This window comes from Nannospalax galili, unplaced genomic scaffold, assembly GCF_000622305.1.
Source record: "Nannospalax galili isolate Female #2095 unplaced genomic scaffold, S.galili_v1.0 scaffold3183, whole genome shotgun sequence".
Taxonomy (NCBI): Eukaryota; Metazoa; Chordata; class Mammalia; order Rodentia; family Spalacidae; genus Nannospalax; species Nannospalax galili.
Window position 1 is genome coordinate 290,706 of NW_008349678.1, and position 19,388 is coordinate 310,093.

General features: G+C 40.0%; 1 protein-coding gene and 1 pseudogene across 1 annotated transcript in view; both read left to right on the top strand.

The window, feature by feature from the left end:
• The window catches only part of LOC103745150, a 33,087-nt pseudogene extending 25,973 nt beyond the window's left edge, over nt 1-7,114 (top strand).
• LOC103745151 (guanine nucleotide exchange factor VAV3) overlaps nt 1-19,388 on the top strand; it is a 278,692-nt gene that overhangs the window by 114,439 nt on the left and 144,865 nt on the right. The gene's annotated exons all lie outside the window — the stretch shown is intronic.

Sequence of the window (19,388 nt, forward strand, 5' to 3'; positions counted from 1 at the left end):
CCCAGCCCACTGTGGGTGGTGCCACCCCTGGGCAGGTGGGCCTGTGTTGCATAAGAAAGCAGGTTGAGCAGGGGCCAGGGGAACAGGCCAGTAAGCAGTGTTCCTCCATGGCCTGTGCTTCAGCTCCTGTCTCCAGGTTCCTGCCCCCAGTTCCTACCTTGGGCTCCCTGATGAACGTGTGACCTGGGAGATGTAAGCCTAATAAACCCTTTCCTCCCTAAGTTGGTATTGGTCAGAGTATTTTGTCACAGCAATGAAGAAACAAACTAGGACAACCCCACAACTTTCAATTTTTGCTTATTACATCTGCAAATCTATTATTGGAAATGCACATGAGAGCCCATAAAGCTGGAGTGAAATGCTGGTGTTTGTGTCATTAAATGCACTTTCTACGGCTGCACGTGACTGCTGATAAACCACTTCTGGTCAGAATTTGGTATCATACACCCCAAACCCTGAAACTGCTTGTGGTCTTTGACTTCTTAAAGCCATGCTGTCAGTGATGTGGGAAATGTCAGCTGAAGAGGCTTAAGGAGTTCTTTTCAGAGAGCTCTGCTCTGATGAAGTTGGGATTCTTAGGGCAGAGAAAAGAATTTAAGGCAAGTGTTTTGGCTAGCTTTCTATGGCTGTGATATAATACTGACTTAAACCAACTTGGGGAGGAATGGGTTTATTTGGCTTATAGCACGGTCCATCATCTAGGGAAGTCAAGGCAGGAGATGAAACACAGGTTGGAGAAATGCTGCCTGCTGGCTTGCTCCCTTGGTCCGTGCTGAGCCTGCTTTCTTATACAGCACAGGCCCACGTGCCCAGGGGTGTCACCGCTCATATTTGGCTCTGCTCTCCCACATCACTCAACAATCAAGAAAATGCCCCACAGACATGACCACAGGTCAGTCCAATGGAGGAAATTCCTCAATTGAGGTTCCCTCCACCCAGGTGTGTCAGGTTGACAACTGAAGCTATCCAGCACAGCAAGTCAGTACAAAGTGAGGTTGGAGTTTATTAAGTAAAGCATTAAAGCAAATAGTTATAAGAAAAATCAGGGAAGCAGGGAAGAAGATGGGAGAAGAGGAGACTGGAAGGGGAAGGGGGAGGGGGAGGGAGGGAAAAAGGAAGAGAGAGAGAGGAAAGGGGGGAGGAGGGCAAGGGAAGAGAAGGAAGAAACGTAACAAGCGGAAGTAAAAGACAGTTTTATACTTAAGACAGTAGTGGGCATTAGCTTCTCAAAATAGAATGTCACATATAAATGTTTTAAAACAATAGGTACATACATGATTTTGGTGCCTTTTGATGTTAAATGAGTCAAAGAATTTCAAAGATTAAACAATATTTGCTGTACAAATTTTTATCTAAAGAAATTTTCTTTAATGAGATTATACAGTGGTTTATGAGGTACACTATACAGATTTATAGTCTGATAAGATAAAAATAAAGGTTACAAATGGTCAAAAGAATCTTTCCTATACACAGATTATGAGGAGGTTGAGGTATATTTGTAAACTTCGTTCATGTTCCTGTTTGCAAGAGTCTCTTGGCTCTCCATCAGCAGGGGTGAGGGGTTCCTCTCCCTCCCCATGTCTCTCTAATTTAATAATTTGTTATAAAAGATAATAACAAATAGCTACTTACTAGAGGTGGCTGACTAAACGAGTGTTCAAAGATATGTACTCTGGAGAATTCTGCAGCTGTTTAAATATTTTACAGGAATAATAGTGTGACATGGAATATCTTAAAATATGTGAAAAATATATTTTAAAGCAGTATGTAAGCTCTGATCCCGGTTCTCTTATGTGTATATGTACATATCCATCAGGGAGGGTTTCCAAAATATAAACTGCGTGTTTTGTTTCTTTTTAAAATTATTTTTTGCTTCCAATAATTTCATACATGCATGATGTGTTTTAATCAAATCCATCTCCAATCCCTCCTCTCCAATTCCTCTCCCATCCCTCCACCACCTTTCCCTCCCAACTTCATGTTTTTTTTTGAACATACTGAGTCCACTTAGTGCTGTCTCTATGTGCATGGGTATAGAATCATGTACCGGAGTATGGGGAGCCTCTGTGGGATCACATCCCTGAAGAAAATTGACTCTGCCAACAGCCCCTCAACTAGGGGTGGAGCCTCATGCCATCCTGGCATTTTGGCTGATTTGATCTTGTGCAAGTATTGTGCATGCACTCACAACTGCTGTGAATTCATGTGTGCGGTGGTCTTGTCATGCCCGGCAAATATTGCCTTACTGCAGATGTCTATTCCTGTGACTCTTACAGTCTTTTTTTTCTTCTTCTGAAATGATCCCTGAGCCTTGCAGGGGAGGGCGAGGTGTGATATAGATACCTCTTATTTTGTCTCTTTTTGAGTGTTTTTTGAGACAGGCTCTTATCATGTAGCCCAGACTGGCTTTTAATTTGTAATTCTGCCTCCCAAGTATTGAGACTATAGTCACATACCACTAAAACTAAGCCTGTTACACACACACACACACACACACACACACACACACACACACACTTGTTAGGATCAGAGGTAGTTTTGAATTTTTTCTTTATTTTCCTCCTAGTTGAGTAAACTATATGCAATTAATGTCTTCCTTATTTGGAAACAAGTTTTACTTCTTATTGGGTATTTTGCTGACAACTTCATGCATGTATAACATGTATTCTGATTACTTTCTCCCAATGCCTGTTCTCAACCCCACCCCTCTCCTTACATACACATAATAATCGCTACTGTCTCTTTCCCAGATTCTTGACTTTGGTTTCATTTTGTGAACCCCTTGTTTTGACCAGAGCATCTCTGTGACTACTGGATTGGAACTATCCTTTGTAACTTGGTGGATTCAACCGTATGTTGAAGTCTGAAACCGCAGTACTTGTGAAGCTGTTCTAAACTAGAAATAAAGAAATTTCTGGTGAAATCTCATTAAAAAGAAACAAGTTTTATAAAACCATGTAAATAACCAGAGTTTGGAGAGTCCTTTAGGAAAATATCTGCAACCAGGTTATTTTATTATTAATTATTTATTATTATTATTTTGAGAGGTGAACTCTGCTTAGAAAGACACAGGGAAATGAAAAAGAGAATCAGGAGGCTAGGAATCTGATCATTCTTATAGGGGAAAGACACTTCCTATGTACTTTTGAAATACTGTATTAAAGATATAGGTGCAATCAATTAGTTCAATTTAAATAAACGATCCCAACCTCTGGAAGTTTTCTCTGCTAATAGAATAGCTAAGCAGCAGAGTCTCCGGATGGAGTCATGATGACACATTTGTGCCTCTTAGGCCCATCCTTTCCAGGAATCAGATTTGTATCAGTGAGAATTACAGGCTGAAAGATCTGAATGCAATTGAAATTGAGACTGATACTTACATTTTGCTATAGCTAATAAAACCGGACACGTGTCAGCCTTTCTTATACATCAGCAAATTAGTCAAAAGGATCAATTTCTCTCTATTTTCCAAAACATTGTACTAGAAACCACTATTGAACTGATGGCACAGTTTTTAAGTGGGGAGGTTTGTGTATTTACTAAAGCATATTTAACTGATGCTGCCTAATGCCAACATTGGATACATTAAAAACATCTTGCCTGTTATCTGTTTATTTCCAGCCGCATCCTGATCTAGCAGGAGTTATTTTTCAGAGCCTGTTCCCTTTGGGACAGCATCCTGTGGGAGTACTTCTGTTTCCTTTTGACTTCCTGTGTATTTAAAGAACCCTTAACAAGACAAGTGTAACATGTGGTGATTTTGTTTCCTCTTGCGAATAGAGATGAAGACATTATTCTTCTTTGGCTAAATGTAAAATCTGTAAAGTGCTTCCCAAGTTAATAAGCAAAAGTGAAGAATAAAGGTAAAATGAAAATTCACTATTGAAACAAAAATCTATTTTTTCCAGGTGTTTATGAGTTAAGGCAAGCGAGGTGTAACCTATTTAAGGCCACGTGATACTGATGAATAGGGATGATTCTGACTTACATGTTCATCCCCTCCCTTCCCTCCTCTCTTGGGTCTCTTGGTTAGCTATTGGAACTGTAGTCTGTTCATTGGGGCATGTGGCTGAGGCTTCTGTGCACTTTCCCCCTGCTTTACCTTGTTCCAGGCCATGTGTTGGATTCCTGCTGCTTTTGCTGCTGACCAAACACCTAGACTTTCGGACAGCCAGTCCTTCCTCTTCAGATTCCATTTCTATGGAGGGCAATGCCAAGGGCATGCTCACCTTGGCTGCAACATTCTTTCTCACCATGCAGCAATCCAAAAGGAAATATAAATGTGATAGATCATCATAGATGTTTATAGATAATAGTAAAGACAATGTCTGTTGAGAAATATCTTAAAGTGATTGATCTACTGGTTCTGTAAGTTCAAAGGAAGAGGAAACAAAGTGGAGCCTTTTATCACGTGTTCCATCACGAATACTTGGCTCCTAGGCTTCTTCCACTGCAGTGACATTCCCTCTCTCCTTCCTCTTCCAGAAAGAATCCTTTTCTTTGAACTTCCGCAATACAAACCTTTTCCCTCTCTTACGTTTTAGCCTATGATTATCAACCATGCTCCAGACATGAGGCTCAGCTAACAATGAGTTTTCAGTGTCTGAGTTCATCAGCCCAGAATAGCAGCATGGGGAGACAGTAGCCTGCACAGAGAAGTTGTTGCAGACAATATGAAATGAGGTTTGGCTTTCTATGTCCCCAAACCTTTTGAACCTCTTTGCTAAGGTACAGGTTTCATGGTTGCCTCCTTATTCATTTTCAGCAGATTGCCAATGAATTGAACCATCTCCCCATTAAAAAATATATGTACAAAAATCCCACCCCTCATACCAAATAATAATCCCAAGACAGCAATCTAAAGTCTGTGTTAGATTATTGACAGCTCAGAGTTGTAAATGGTAGACATCTATTTGAGTGAACACTAGTACAAATAGCAGCTGATGTTCATTATCTATTAACTGTGCACAGCAGTGCTTCATCGAGGGTTTACCATATTCCCTAACTTACAGTAACGGCTTTATCAGGTAGGAACTTTTTTCATTCACAATTTACATATGAGAAAACGGAGGTTCAAAAAGACAGCTTTTTCAGGATGTATTAGAGGCAGGGTTTGAATCCAAGAGGCCTAACTTCACAGCTATCTACTGTCTGACTCCAGAGCATGATGCCCTCGACTGAGCATAATGTGGAGACTTTATTGACTATAAATCTCTCAAAAAATTGGTCCTGTGAAGATATTGGGGAGAGCAGGATAGAGGAGCTGTTAGAACCTAAAATTTAAATACCATTCTCTGCTTTCTTATGGTGACTTCTCTCAGTAGCTCCTGGTTTTCGTCCTAGACTGATTCCTCTTCCTGGTAGGAACACAGCTATCAGTAGACCTGGATGTTGCTCTTTCACAACTTCTCCCATTGTAGAAAGTCTTTCTGAGATACATTTCCCAAAGTCAGGTGGGAGAAAATTGGATAGATGATAGCTGCCTAAATCTGTGCTGGTCCCAAAGTACTATGGAAACAATGCAGAAAAAGAAAAATATGCATAAAAGGGCACACAAAGCATAACTAGAAAACCAAGGACTGTGAGTTAACAGAAATAGAAACAAAACTTTGGGGAACCCTGGGTCTTACATATGTGCCTCCAGCCTTTCCAGATCCAAGGGAGGTTTGCAGCTGTACGTGAGAAAGGAGGTGCTAATTGTGGACCAAAGAGGAAGTCCGCATGGTAGATGAAAATACTAAAAATACTTCCAGTTTGTTCTACAAAGAACCAGCTCTGCAAGATCAGAGACACACCTAAAGCCAACGACTCAGCAGCCAGAGTCTAGGCTTGTCACTCTCTTGGTGTCGGTGAGTCAGTGCCCTCAGACAGCCCATTGGCCACCTGTGCAGAAGACTTTTCTTCAGCCAGCTCCCATGGCTGTTCAGCCATGTCCAGAGTAGTGAACTCAAGTAGAATTTGGTAACTTGCCCACTCCGGCACACTTCTCTCAAGGCAAGCCACTTGCCTATCCTTGCAAGATAGCTTTTGTCACCACACCAGGCTGCCAACCCACCTACAACCTGACTTTGCCCAACGACAGGCCCAAATGTGCCTGTGGACATCTGAGGGAACATGAGAATGCTCTCCATGAACTGAGTGGTGGGGCAAGATGGAACAGAGCCCACTTTCCACCTCAGTCCCCTCTTTGATGGCTGGGACAAGGCAGTCTTCAACACCAAGCAAAGCAGATAATGGGACACAAACGAGAAGAGGAGCATGCCCTTCAGAAAAGGCACCCACTTCAAGCTGGTGTTGATGGTCCTGGGTGAGCACTACAAGGTGGTGGTAAATGGAAATCCCTTCTATGAATATGGGCATAGGCTGCCCTACAGATGGTCACCCACCTGCAAGTGAATGGGGACCTGGAACTTCAATCAGTCAACTTCCTTGGAGGCCAGACTGTCATGTCTCTGGGACCCATGAATATGCCAACTTACCCTAGTCTTGGGTATATCCCTTGACAGTCAACAGTCTGGCTATCATGAAGGACCCCCAGCCTTCAATCCACCTGTGCCTATACAGGGACACTGCAGGGGGCGGGGTTATAGTACCATCACAATCAAGGGCTATGTACACTGCCAAGAGCTTTGCCATCAATTTTGTAGTGGGGCCCTCTGGGGACATAGCCCTTCACATTAACTTGGCATGGGTGAGGGTGTGGATTGGTTCAGAACAGCTTTCTGAATGGCTCATGGGGCTCAGAGGAGAGGAAGATCTCCTACAACCAGTTTGGCCTTGGGAAGCTCTTTGATCTGTCTGTCCACTGCAGCATGGATGGATCGATTTGAGATTTTTGCCAGTGGCCGGCACCTGTTCAGCTACTCCCATGGCTTCCTTCCCAGCCTTCCAGAGGCTAGAGATCAAGGGTGACCTCACCTTGTCCTTGTTCAGATCTAAGCTTTTCCTAGAAAAGCAGAAAGAGCCTCAAGTTCCATCTACACTTCTAATAAAAGGTCAGAGGGACTTAAAAAATAATTTGGTAACTTCTTTTGGAGCTAAATATTTCAAGCAGTGTTTTAAAGAGCAGGGTCGTTCTCCCAAGATGGAGGTGCTGAGCAGTTATTACACATGAAGAGATAAACACTTTCAGGAAATTATTATTCTCTGGTCTCACTGATTTTCTTATTCTTGCTGAATTGATGTTTGTTTTTAAATAATTTGCTGCATGAGCAACAGTAGAATAGAATAATTGATTAATAGGTAATGAAATTGCTTTGAAAAATGCTATCTAACAGAGATAGAGCTACTACTGAAACCCATATATCTAATGTAGATTTTTCTAGTTGGTGCATTAAAAAAGCCCAAAGAAATTATTAATATATTTTATCGAATTCAATAGACCTAAAATATCACTCTGTATGTAATCGGTATAAAAATTAATGAGATTGTGTTTTTTCTCTTCTTCAAATCTCATTTGTATGTATGCTCGCAGGGAATTTAGACTAGCATTGTTTCCAGTGTTTGGCATGGGGGCAGTTCATCCACTCATTTTAATGTTAGGAATGGAAAGTAATACTCAAGTTAACATTTATTCATGCATGTGACGATAGAGTTCAAATTCTTGGCCCATTTAAAGTATGCCTTAAGGAATGCTTTTGTGTTTTTTATATGCTAATGATAACTGTTTTAACTAGGTGCTTAGCTTTAGGCAAATATAATTACTACTTTTCATTTTAAAAGGAATTTGCCACCAGTAGGGATGGAGGGAAGAAAGATTCTTCTCCCACATCCATCAGCTTGATATTTAAATATTTTTTATTATAGATGCCTTTTCTGAATGGTTGAAACAAAATAGTAACTCTACCCATTTCTCCGTCCAGCTCCACAATTCCTGAGTCCTTTATATGCTTCATTTTCCCCACAATTCTTATTACATCTGACATACCTTATACACCTTCACAATTGTTTCTTTACCTACCTCCTTTCCCCTACACCTACTAGAATATGAGAGTGAAAACAATGAGTTGTGGTACGTATGAGATGCCTAGCATTTCCTGACTGCATGAATGAATGAATTTGAGACATCATGACATTCACTGCTGTTGTAGATACTGAGTCTCCAGTCATCACCACCTGTTTTGACTCTTTTCTAATCTCATTGCTATTGATTGGCCCAAGCTCTAGTGCCTCTAACCACCACTGCAGCTTGCTTCACAGGACCTTATTCCTCCTCAGCCTCCTACCAAGACATCAATTACTGTATGAATGTTGTGTTTGTCCCTTGCTTAAAACTTTCATGTCCTTCCAGTGGCATAGATGTTTTCTGCTCTTTTAGAGACTTCTGTAACATGGTTTTTTTTTTTTTTTTTGTCCAAGTAGAATGTTTGATTTAAAAACTTAATATTCAGTTCTTTGGTATATACTGTTGTTTACTCCTAGACACCTTTGTCCCATTCCGTCTTTACCAGAACTCCTAAATCAGTGTTGTTGCTGCAAAAGAATTTGCTCAGGACATGATAAGAATTTAAGGAAGGAGCACATCCGGGATAGATTAGAGGTGGCCTATGAAATGTGAATAGACACTGACATGTCCTCAAAACAGTACACTTAGCAGATGTGCCCCTGTCAGAGCACCCTGGGAAGCAGCATTTGTGGCTGAGAGAAATGTGGCTGTTGGTTGACGTGCAGGGGGAGGGGGAGAAGGCACAGTGTACATACATCATTGACAATCTAGGCCCTGCTATCTTATGTCTTTAAGTGGTGTCAGCCAAAAATGATCCTTGTATAGCTTTATAAAAAACCCTGCTCTTTTATAGGAAGAATAAAACCATCTGAATACTCTGTAGTTACTGAAGCAGTGATTCTTTACATGTATTGAATTTAAAGAGGCAGCACCTACTTCCCTTATAGGAAAATGTTTACGGTTTTCAAAAGGACACATTAGGAAATGTTCTTGATGATTCCATATTTTTGGAAAGATTTCAGAGCATTGTCAAAATTCACTAGTGAAAATATGTGGACTTGGTCTTTCCTTTTTTTTTTTTTTGTCGTCATTATGAGACAGGGTCTCCCTATAGCCCCAGCTGGCCTGAAACTCACTATGTAGACCAGGCTATCCCTGAACTAGCAGAGATCTGCCTGCCTCTGCCTCCCAAGTGCTGGGATTAAAGGCGTGTGCCACCACACCTGGCAGTGTTTCATTTTTAAAAATTAATAGCTTTGATTGTGGTCAGTTGTCAATTTCCCCAGTTCTGTGCTGGGTTTTTGTCTGCTTGAGTTTGCATGGGTCATTTGCATGCTGACACTGTTGCTGTAGGTTCATATGAGCAAGGTCCCAGGAGCTTGTATAACTCTATTTCCATATGGTCATATGCCTCCTCCCTGGCTCTTACAATCTTTCCACCCTCCTCTTCCAAAATGATCCCTGAGCCCTGGGTGGTTGTAGTTTAATATAAGAGTCCTGTCCAAGGACCAGCATTCTGAAGATTCTTAGTCTCTACACTTTGGCCATTTATGACCTTTTGTGTTCCTGGCCCTCTGCTGTATGAGGAAGCTTCATTAATGAGAACTGAGATATTCATTATTGTCTTTTTTACCCCTCATTCTATGTTCTGTGAGCCTTAGGTTTAGAGGTTGCATTGCAGATGTGCCACTTAGACTCAGGTAATTCACAGACAATGTTTGCGTGTGACCAGTTGTGGACTCTGTAACAGTCTCTGGTGCAAATGAAGCTTCGGTCTGGGGACACTAACGGCACAATAGGCCTTAAGACAAATGACAGAATTATGAATTCCAATGGGGGAGCTATGGGAGGGGGCCATGGAGAAGGGGGTGTAAAGATGATTAAGATTGATTGGGATGTTCTGTATGAAAGACACAAATATTGAATAAAAAAATCAATAGCTTTTAGCTGCCAGAGTTCTATTGTATTATCTGATTCTCCTTTTGTGAGTTTGTGCTTTCAAGACACGGATCCATCTCATCAGAGGAGTTTACGTGTGGAGATGCTTTTGCTGTTCCTTAGCTGTTATGTCTAGATGATTAGCAGTAATGGACCCTTTTTCATTTCTGATTCTGAGAATTTGTTATTGTTTTTTGGCTTCATTTTGATATTTGAGAGTGACTTTATGATCGTTATCTTAGTCATCACTTAGAAAATTGCAAAAACCTTCAGATTATCAGACAATTTATCTTTCGTATTTCCTCTGATAATTTTTAAAGACCAAGAACTTAAAACAAAGCAAAGCAAAGCAAAACAAAACAAAACAAAAAAACATTAGCTTCCTAAACTGTTCTTCCCACCTTTTCCTAGCTGGCCTGGAACTAGCTATGTAGACCAGGCTAGCCTTATTTACAGAGATCTTCCTGCTGCCTCTGCTGGGATTAAAGGCATGTGCCACCAAGCCTTTTAATTATTCTTACCCATTTCTTTGGTGTTTGTTATATTTTTAAATAGGGTAGATTAACCTCTTTAAAACTTTTTTTAGTATTTTTTTATTATTTTTATTTTATGTGTATGACTGTATTGACTGCATGTATATGAGTCCACCCTTGTTGTGCAGTACTGTGGAGGTCAGAAGAGGGCTTATTCCCCTGGAACTGGAGTTAAGGATGGTTCCTAACCACCATGTGGATGCTGGGAATTGAACCCAGGTCCTCTGCAAGAGCAGTCAGTGCTCTTAACTGCTGAGCCATCTCTCCAGCCTCAAGTTTTTTAAAGTTTAAAAAAAGATTTAGACAGGGTCTCATTATATAGCTCTGGCTGTGTAGAGCTATACAATGAGACCTGGAACTTGCTGTGTAGACCAGGCTAGCCTCCAACTCAGAGATCTGCCTGCCTCTGCCTCTTGAGTGCCCAGATTAAAGGTGTGTGCCAGCACACCTGACCTTGTGGGTTAGTTTTTATTTATTCATTTTAAAAGACTTTGCTGACTTTCATTGTGACAGAGAACTTACTTTCTTACATTTTTCAAGCTCTCCAACCCCTTAGACTATTTAAAATCAAACCAATAGTGATTATATAATTATCAATATAGAAGTACTAATACTGTAGAATTTCAAATGCTTTACAATGAGTAATGCTTAAGTAGTGAATATATTACTCAAGCCCCATCATGAGGCTTAAAGAAGCAATGCACCTATTTTTTCCCAGTGTTTACTCAGTGCTCCTTACATATTAGGTTCAGTGCCAGGCATTGGAGGAATATTACAAAGAATTGGTTTCTGTTATCAAGGAGCTCACCCTTTTGTTCATGAAAGAAATGATGTAAAGGGAATATTAACGCCTCTAGAGGTATAACCATGTCAAACCCGGGCATACCATTAGACATGTTATCAGCATTAAGCTTAGGGTTATTCCAACCTTTTTCGTGTGGTACCCTGCTGGTCTATGGCTGATGCTAACTGTTCTGTGAACTAAATTCATGAGAGGTAGGGATGTGGTTCCGTGGTGGAGTACTTGCTTAGCATGAGCAAGACCCTGAGTTTAATTCCTAGCTAGCAGTATAACTACTGAGCATGATTTAACTGGAACTCTTCAAGGATATTGAGTATGTTTTGAGTTATTTGTTTTTGGTGTTACCTGGAATCAAACCCAGAGACCAGCACATGCTAGGCAATTGTCCCTCCACTGAGTTATACTCTCAGCCTTGTTTTGAGTTATTATCCAGAGGTTTCATTATGTGTAAATTAATCAAATGACTTAGTTTTATGACTTCAGAAACCTCATCTGTGATTAAATTACATTTATTTTGGTTAATGAGAAGAAATCAGTTTTGATTATATCCTAATTTTTTGCCAACTATCTCATTGCTTTTTCTCTAGTGCCATTGTCAATTAAATGATGTTCTTTGAATTTCTTTTTTCTTTTGAGACAGAATCTTATTATGTAGACCTGGCTGGCCTGGCCTGGTGCTCACTGTGTAACTCAGTCTGGTCTCTAACTCTTGACAGTCTTTCTGCCTCAGCTTCATGGGTTCTGGGACTCCAGTTGTGTGTCACCTGCCAGGTTTATAATCTATTTTCTGATATCAGTCTTTGGTTAGGAGTTAGGAGGTGACCTGTTCCGTTGGCAGAGAGTGCTTCTATCTATCTATCTTTTTTTTTTTTGCCTCAACTTAAGTTCTTTATATGAAATTAAATCTGCATGTGGTATGAGAAGAGGAGAGAACAGGTTAGTCATGTTACAGGGCCATTCCTGGCTTGTTGCTGTTGCAGCCGGTACCAAGGCTGCCGGGCTCTTGTCCTCTCTTCACCTCTTCTTCAATGACCACTTGCATAAAAGACCTACTTTCCTTCCCACCTGGGTGCTTGCATTTGCTTTCAAGCTCATCTGGTTGTTTTAGATCAGCTTTGGGATCCAGTTCAGCTACCTCTCACGGACTGAGTAATGTCACAGGCAAGCCTCTCTCATTTCGGTTCTGCATCAGTGATTGGCAAAGGATCTTTTCAGCTAGGGGAGCTTTTTCCTAAACTCAGCAGAGCCTGTCCACTGCATTTGGACCAAGTTCTGACAATTTCTCTGGCTGTGATGATAGAAGAATGAGGCTTAGTGGTTAAGAACACTGACTGCTTTTGCAGAGGACCTGGGTTCAATTACCAGCCCCCAGATGGCAGTTAACAACTGTCTGTAACTCTGGATCCAGGGGACACCCTCTTTTGACTTCTGCAGGCATTGCACGGCATGGGAGTACTTACACACATGCAGGCAATACACTCATACATATAAAATAAAAATAATAAATAAAATATTAAAAAATAGAAACTGAAAACATAAGGCCTGTTTTGAACACACATTTTTACTCTGGATCAAATATACTTAATAAATGTGCAGGGAAGCACATATCCAAGTGCTCAAATAAAGAGAATGAAAACCAAAGGACAGAAAACCATAAGGCTTGAGTGATAGAATCAGCATTGCTTGACATGAACTATTAAGATTAAATCTGAAAGAGAAGGAAAGACCATTCTTGACAATATTGAGAATATACTTTTAAATATGGAGAGATAATCTTACTAAAATTTATGAGTACATAAAATTCTGCTCATATCACATTCCCCAATCAATTTGATATCATCTATTTTCTCATAGGATATACTAAAAGAGGAACAATTCACTCGGGAGTCTCAGGATGGTAATGCCAAATTGGTGTTATTTTAGAGTTTCTATATAATTTTAACCATATATTCATTAAAACAAATCTAAAAACTATAGTGAAAAATCCTTACATTTTATTTTAAGGCTTCATGAAACCCTTAATTCTAAACCCTAAATTCTGTCATTTACCTATTGTTTTACCAAGACCTTGGTAGAAGTTTTATGATCAGCCCCTCATCTGAGCTTTTCTTGTACTGCGTGAAAATTTTAGTGGAAATCATCATTTCTAGTTTTGGAATAACAAACTAGCTTTGAATTGGTCAAGATAAAATTTTATATATGAAATACCCCTTACCACCTGTGGTTTTCAGTTTTCTTAGAATCCTTACAAAATGGGTTACGTAACATGTGTGAGAAACTTAGTTTCAGGAACTTACCTTCCCCTGGCTGTCAGACTTTCCTGTCCTTGGCATTAAAAATCTACCTAATGTGAAAGTCAGAGGAACCAAGCTGCATACAACAGTGGTTACTTCTGAAGCCGAAAGGCACTTGAAGAGCAAGGACTTCCTTTGGAAGTAGGATATCCGTCTTTGGTTGGGAATCCATCTGTACTGGCATAAAGTGCTTCTAACTATTGTTTTCCCCTCAGTTTAAGTTGTTTCTATGAAATAAAAACTGCATGTGGTATATGAAGGAGGAAAGATCTAAGCTTTGAGATCCTAACTGAAACCCTTCCAGCAGAAGCAGTTCTAAGGACTGTATGAAAGGTCCCAGTTTGTTCTGAGTAAAACATACAGATTAATTTTATGATCTATTTTTGTTACTCTACAATATTGTATTAAAATTATAAGCCAGACATTGATGTCTTAAAAATCTTTTAAAGATAATTTATTTAACTCTGAGTGGACAGATTGAGCTGAAGCAGACAAGGTAAATGTTGATAGACCACATGTGACTACAGTTGCCAAATGTCCCCATTCTGAGAAAAAAATTACTTGGTTATTTTACAGGAAATACTGTAAACGACTGTGGTTTATACAAAGGAAATGCCCACAAAGAAACAAAAGTATTTTTAGCACTTAATGATGTACTTTATGCTTGAAATAAAAAATAAGTTGCTATAAACAAATGTTGTTCCTAGGTTTTCTGTTCAGAATTAACTCTGATGCACTGCTGTGCAAAGCATGGTGATGGCTTTGTTTTTACATGCATTGCTGACAGCATGCTGCTAGTTGAGGACGCTGCATAAGGGCTATAGAAATAATGAGGACAGATGGTTGAGGAACAGTTGTTTGACTTTGATAGCCTTGCATCAGGGTCAACCCAGATTCAAACCCAAATTCTGCTGTGGTAAGCAGCACTATCATTCCCTTGCTTTGCTCTGAGACTAAGCAGTAGACGTCCTGTACTGTTGCAACTCCTTCCAGAAATCACATCGTCTGCTTTACTAGCATTTTTCTTTGTAATTGGCTTATCTTGGCAAATCGACTCATTTGTATGGCTAGAAGGTAGAGCAGAGTGTGTGTGTACTGTCCTCCATCACCCATAATTTGTGAGAAGCTGGTTGTTAGAATTCTTAACATTACACACCTACATAAATTAGGAATGAAGGAAGTTTTGAAACTGCAGTCTAGTCATGTTGTTTTACGATTGTATCATGGAGGTGGATTTATGTTTTCAAGGTTAATCAGTGGGTAGGTAGCATCATGGACATCCAGAGATGCCCTTGACCTAATTTCTAGAAACTGAGTATGTGATGAGAATAACTTGGAAGGTGGGATAAAGTTAAGGATCTTGAGATGTGGAGATTATGCTGGATTACCTGGGTGGAGCCCTTGTAATCATGGCTCCTTAACAGCATGAAACCTATCTGGCCAGGTCAGAGAGAGGCCACACTGTTGGCTTTGAAGGTGGAGACAGAGGGCCATGAGCCAAAGATTGTTGGGCTTCTCTGGGATCTAGAAAATTAATCTTCACTGGAGCCCCCAAAAAGAAGCACTGCTCTGCCCGGACACCTTGAATTTAACCTGCTGAGACTCATTTGAGTCTCTCTGATCCAGAGAAAGGAAGATAATAAGTATGGTTGTTTTGAAGGCACAAGTTAGTGGTAATTTATTAGAGCTGTCATAGAGGACTAATAAATATCCCAGTCAGGAGTTAAACTATACCTTCTGTCTTTCATTCAGGGTCTCTTCCAAGGGGTAAGTGCCCTTTGGAACATCAAGTTAGGTGCTCCTGAAAAGCTCAAACCTTGTGCCACTTCCCTGACAGGTAACCCAGGAATGGCAAGAGGGAAGGAAGTTTGCTGACTGAAGGGACTGAGGTCTAAGCACCACATGCTCCACCAGAAATAGTTGCCACAGGTGGCTTGTGGCCATGGTTAGTTCATGTTCAAAAGGATCTAGAATGTGCCATTCTAGCCTTGATCTGACTCCAGGGTTCTTTTGAATAATTCTAAAGTATGGATGACCATGAATAAATGTGAAATAAATTTACAAACAAATAAAAAAGCCACAAAACTGCCAGCCAGCTCTCTGAGTTTGATTTTGCTTCCCACAGGATCCTTTTTAAAAATTTATTTTAGTCACTGACAGAAATGATGAGATCTTAAATCAATAGTTTAAAAAAAAATCTGTGATTAAATAGGAACAAAGGCATAACCCTTCAGCAAACCTAATCCAGGGACTTCAAATCTATTTCATGTTACATGCCAATTCTGATTTGTAAATAATTGCTTTTTAGGACAGTGCTGAAAAAGATGCTGAAGCCAAGTCCTTTATTAAGTAAAGAGTCCTTGATTGTGTCTGATTTAGGCAGCTGGGGAAACACTAATCTACTTCCCACAGCTTTCTCACCATGGATAGGTCAAGTCTCTAGTCATTGCTGCTTGCCTGTGAGACCTCAAGTGGTTATAGACCCACTTAAATGAGTTCTACCCCACTCAGAATTTCTTCACTGGGTCCAAGTGGGAAAGATTTGAGGACAGCTTGAAAATGTGAAGTCAGGGGACTGTGAACCCCCTTGGTAAGTGACACTTAAAGAAGGATGGAAGAGGAGGTGAGGAGGGGCCAGAAGGGCTCTTCTTTCCATTCCCATCAGTGGTGAGCAGCCTTTGTCCTTTGCCTCTGTTTGACTTCATTCCAGCTAATTTCACTTGATTATGATGTCATCACAGAGCATTCAAGGTAGAAAATGGTAGATAAATGATATTTAAATTAAAGTGTTGGCCAGGCATGGTAATCCCCATTTCGAATCCCAGCACTCAGGAGGCAGAGGCAGGTGGATCTCTGTGAGATTAAGGCCCGCCTACTTACGTATCAAGGTCCAAGTCAGCTGGGACTACAGGGAGACCCTGTCTCAAACAACAAAATAAAACAAAAATGTTGGGGTAAAAAGAAGAAAAATATTACGGAAGGTTGTATGGGTTCAACAGTTCTTTTCTGAAAAGCTTGGGAACAGAAATATTTCCAATTTATGTATTTTAGAATATTTGCATTTAACTAATAGGATGTTTGGGGAAGGGACACAAATCTCAACCAAAATTCACGTAAGTTTATACATACAACCTGAAGAAAGGTGATTTTATATAATTTTTTTTAGTGTACCTGCATTTTAATATTGAGCCATCACTAGAGGCCAGCTGTAGAATTTTCCACTTGTATTATATCTGTGTTCAAGCAGTTTCAAATCTGGAAGCATTTTGGGTTTTTTGTTTTTAGATTAATAATACTTAACCTTTATATGAGTAACTATTAGCATGCTAAATTTTAGGTCATTAATATATTTTTGTTGTTGTTGTTGTTTTTTTGAGACAAGGTCTCCCTGTAGTCTGTAACTTGCTATGTAGACCAGGATGGCCTCAGTCTCACAGAGATCCACCTGCCTCTGCCTCCCCCGTGCTGGGACTAAAGGCGTGTGCCACCACACCCAGCTTATTAATATTTTTGCCAAACATTTTTTATAAGATTTATAGGGAAAGTGGTTGATATGAATAAATTTTTTGATACTTTTCGCATGAAAACTAGTAAAAGCAATAGTATCTAGTATTAGGTATGAAACCGTGGTACGTTTCAGAACTATAAAGCCAGATGGACATTATACCCTTATTTTCCATTTGTTCCTTTTTGTTTATTAATACTGTTTTCAGTTCCCCTCAGGGAATCAATTTGATTAATGCAAAGCAATTTCCAGGACTTCACCTTGTAGCCTGTACAACAAGACCCTTTTTGTGATAACACTTTGACTGTAATGAACAGTTGACCCATCTATTGAGTATCATAAAGCTTAAGTGCTGGAATCCCCTTGATTTTTCACTTGGCTTGGAAGGAGAGTCATTCTAAGAAGCTCAGAACATCAATCAGGAGGGCTATTTGCCAGCTGTAGCACAGTAGAACGGTACAGGAAGTGCGACCTTACAGTTGTATGGCAGCTTTCATTTCTCCCAAACACTTCCACTGACATTATTGCATTGAACTCCATGGTGAACTGTGTCATAGAATGGATCTCATTCTTATTATCTCTGTTTACAAATAAAATTCATTAAGTTAATGGTTCTCTAAAGCCAGTAAGCTTCGGGGCAAAGAGAAACATGTGGAACTTTAAAATCATGCATTATAATTTCCAGATGAAAATACATTCCACACCAGTAAACTCTTTAAGTTAAACCTCCATCCATAAGACTCTGACAAGGATGAGCTTTACTGTCAGACCTTGCAATTTTAATGCCGTATTTTCATTAAGAGTACATAGCCCTCTGTTCTGTTGTTAGGCTAGACAAAGAAGTACAGAAAGTGATTCCTCTGGCTTTGAGTTATGACCTTGTTGTGTATACGTGAACAGGAATTTACAATATTTGAAGGTGGTTCTGGTGAGTGTGCAGACAAGGGCAGATGAATCTAGAGGGAGGAGGGTCAGATTTTGCTAGGATGAACAGGAAGAGATCAACAGAGGTGACATAGCTGAGCTTTGAAAGGTGGCTGTGACTTTGGCAGATATTTTATGAGAGGCTGCTTTATTTTGATGGAAATGAAGGGGATTTTATTTGGGCAAAGGCAATAATGTGGGAAAGATTAGAGTGTTTTTGGGTAGGTCAGTGGACAGAATGAGAAATTTCTGTAGGAGAGTAGTTATTTTTTTTCATATGAGAATGAGAAAGTGTCAGATTTTCCTCTTATCGTGGGTTTGCGAGCATTTCTTTCCTTTTCAATCTGTTAAGGAGGAACAAGCTGTGGCTATTTTTCCTGTGTAGCACTTCTGAGTAAGGTCTGGGTAGCTCAGTGGCAGAGTGCATAGTTGGCAAGTACAAGGCCCTGGCTTCAACTCCCACCAATACACAAACACAGACACACACAGACACACACAGACACACACAGAGACATACACACAGACACACAGACAGACAGACAGACAGACACACACACAGAAGTAACAAAAGAAGGTTATCATTATAACCGGTAAAGGGTAATTATATTAATTCTCATTTTTGTTTTTTACTTATTTACTTCCTTTTTCCATCTTTCATAGTTTTATTAAGACAAATCTGTCCTACCTTGCTTTTCTGTTGCTATGATAAACACCATGACCCAAAGAAAGTTGGGGGAGGAAAGGGTCCACCATGGAGTGAAGCCAAGGCAGGAGCTTGAAGCAGAAACTACAGAAGACAGCTTGCTGGAATGCTTCCAGGCTCACGTTTACTGTCCTTTCTTACACAGCTCAGGCCCACTTGCATAGGTATGATACCACCCATAGTGGGCTGGACCCTCCATCATCAGCAGCTAAAAGAATTCCCAACAAACATCCCCACAGGCCAATCCAATGAAGGGAATTCCTCAATTGATATTCCCTCTTCCCAAATGTGTCAAGTTAATAAACAAGATTAGCCATCACAAAACCCAATAGTGCAGGTCGAACAAAATGAAACAAAGACCTATTATTGGCAATAATTTGATCCTGTTATTGTGCACCCATGTTAGAATACTCTGTCTGTAATGTGGCAGGTCTGCCCTTTTGCAAGTTATCTATGTCAAGGGACAGTGAACTTCTTTCCTAAAGCATACATTTGGAAATATTTCAGACTTTTTAGGCCATAAGGCCTCTGTTGCAACTTGGCAAACCTATGATTTTAGTAGGAAAGAAGTCATAGTCACATAATAGTAATGGTTTCATTATAGTAAAACTTTAATTTTAAATACAGGTGAGGGGATGTACTTAGCCTACTGGCAGGAATTTGATGACTTTTGTTTTAAATATATATGTGATCAGCTGATTTTAAATAGCCATACCCTAGATTTCTTGACTTCCCCAACATCTG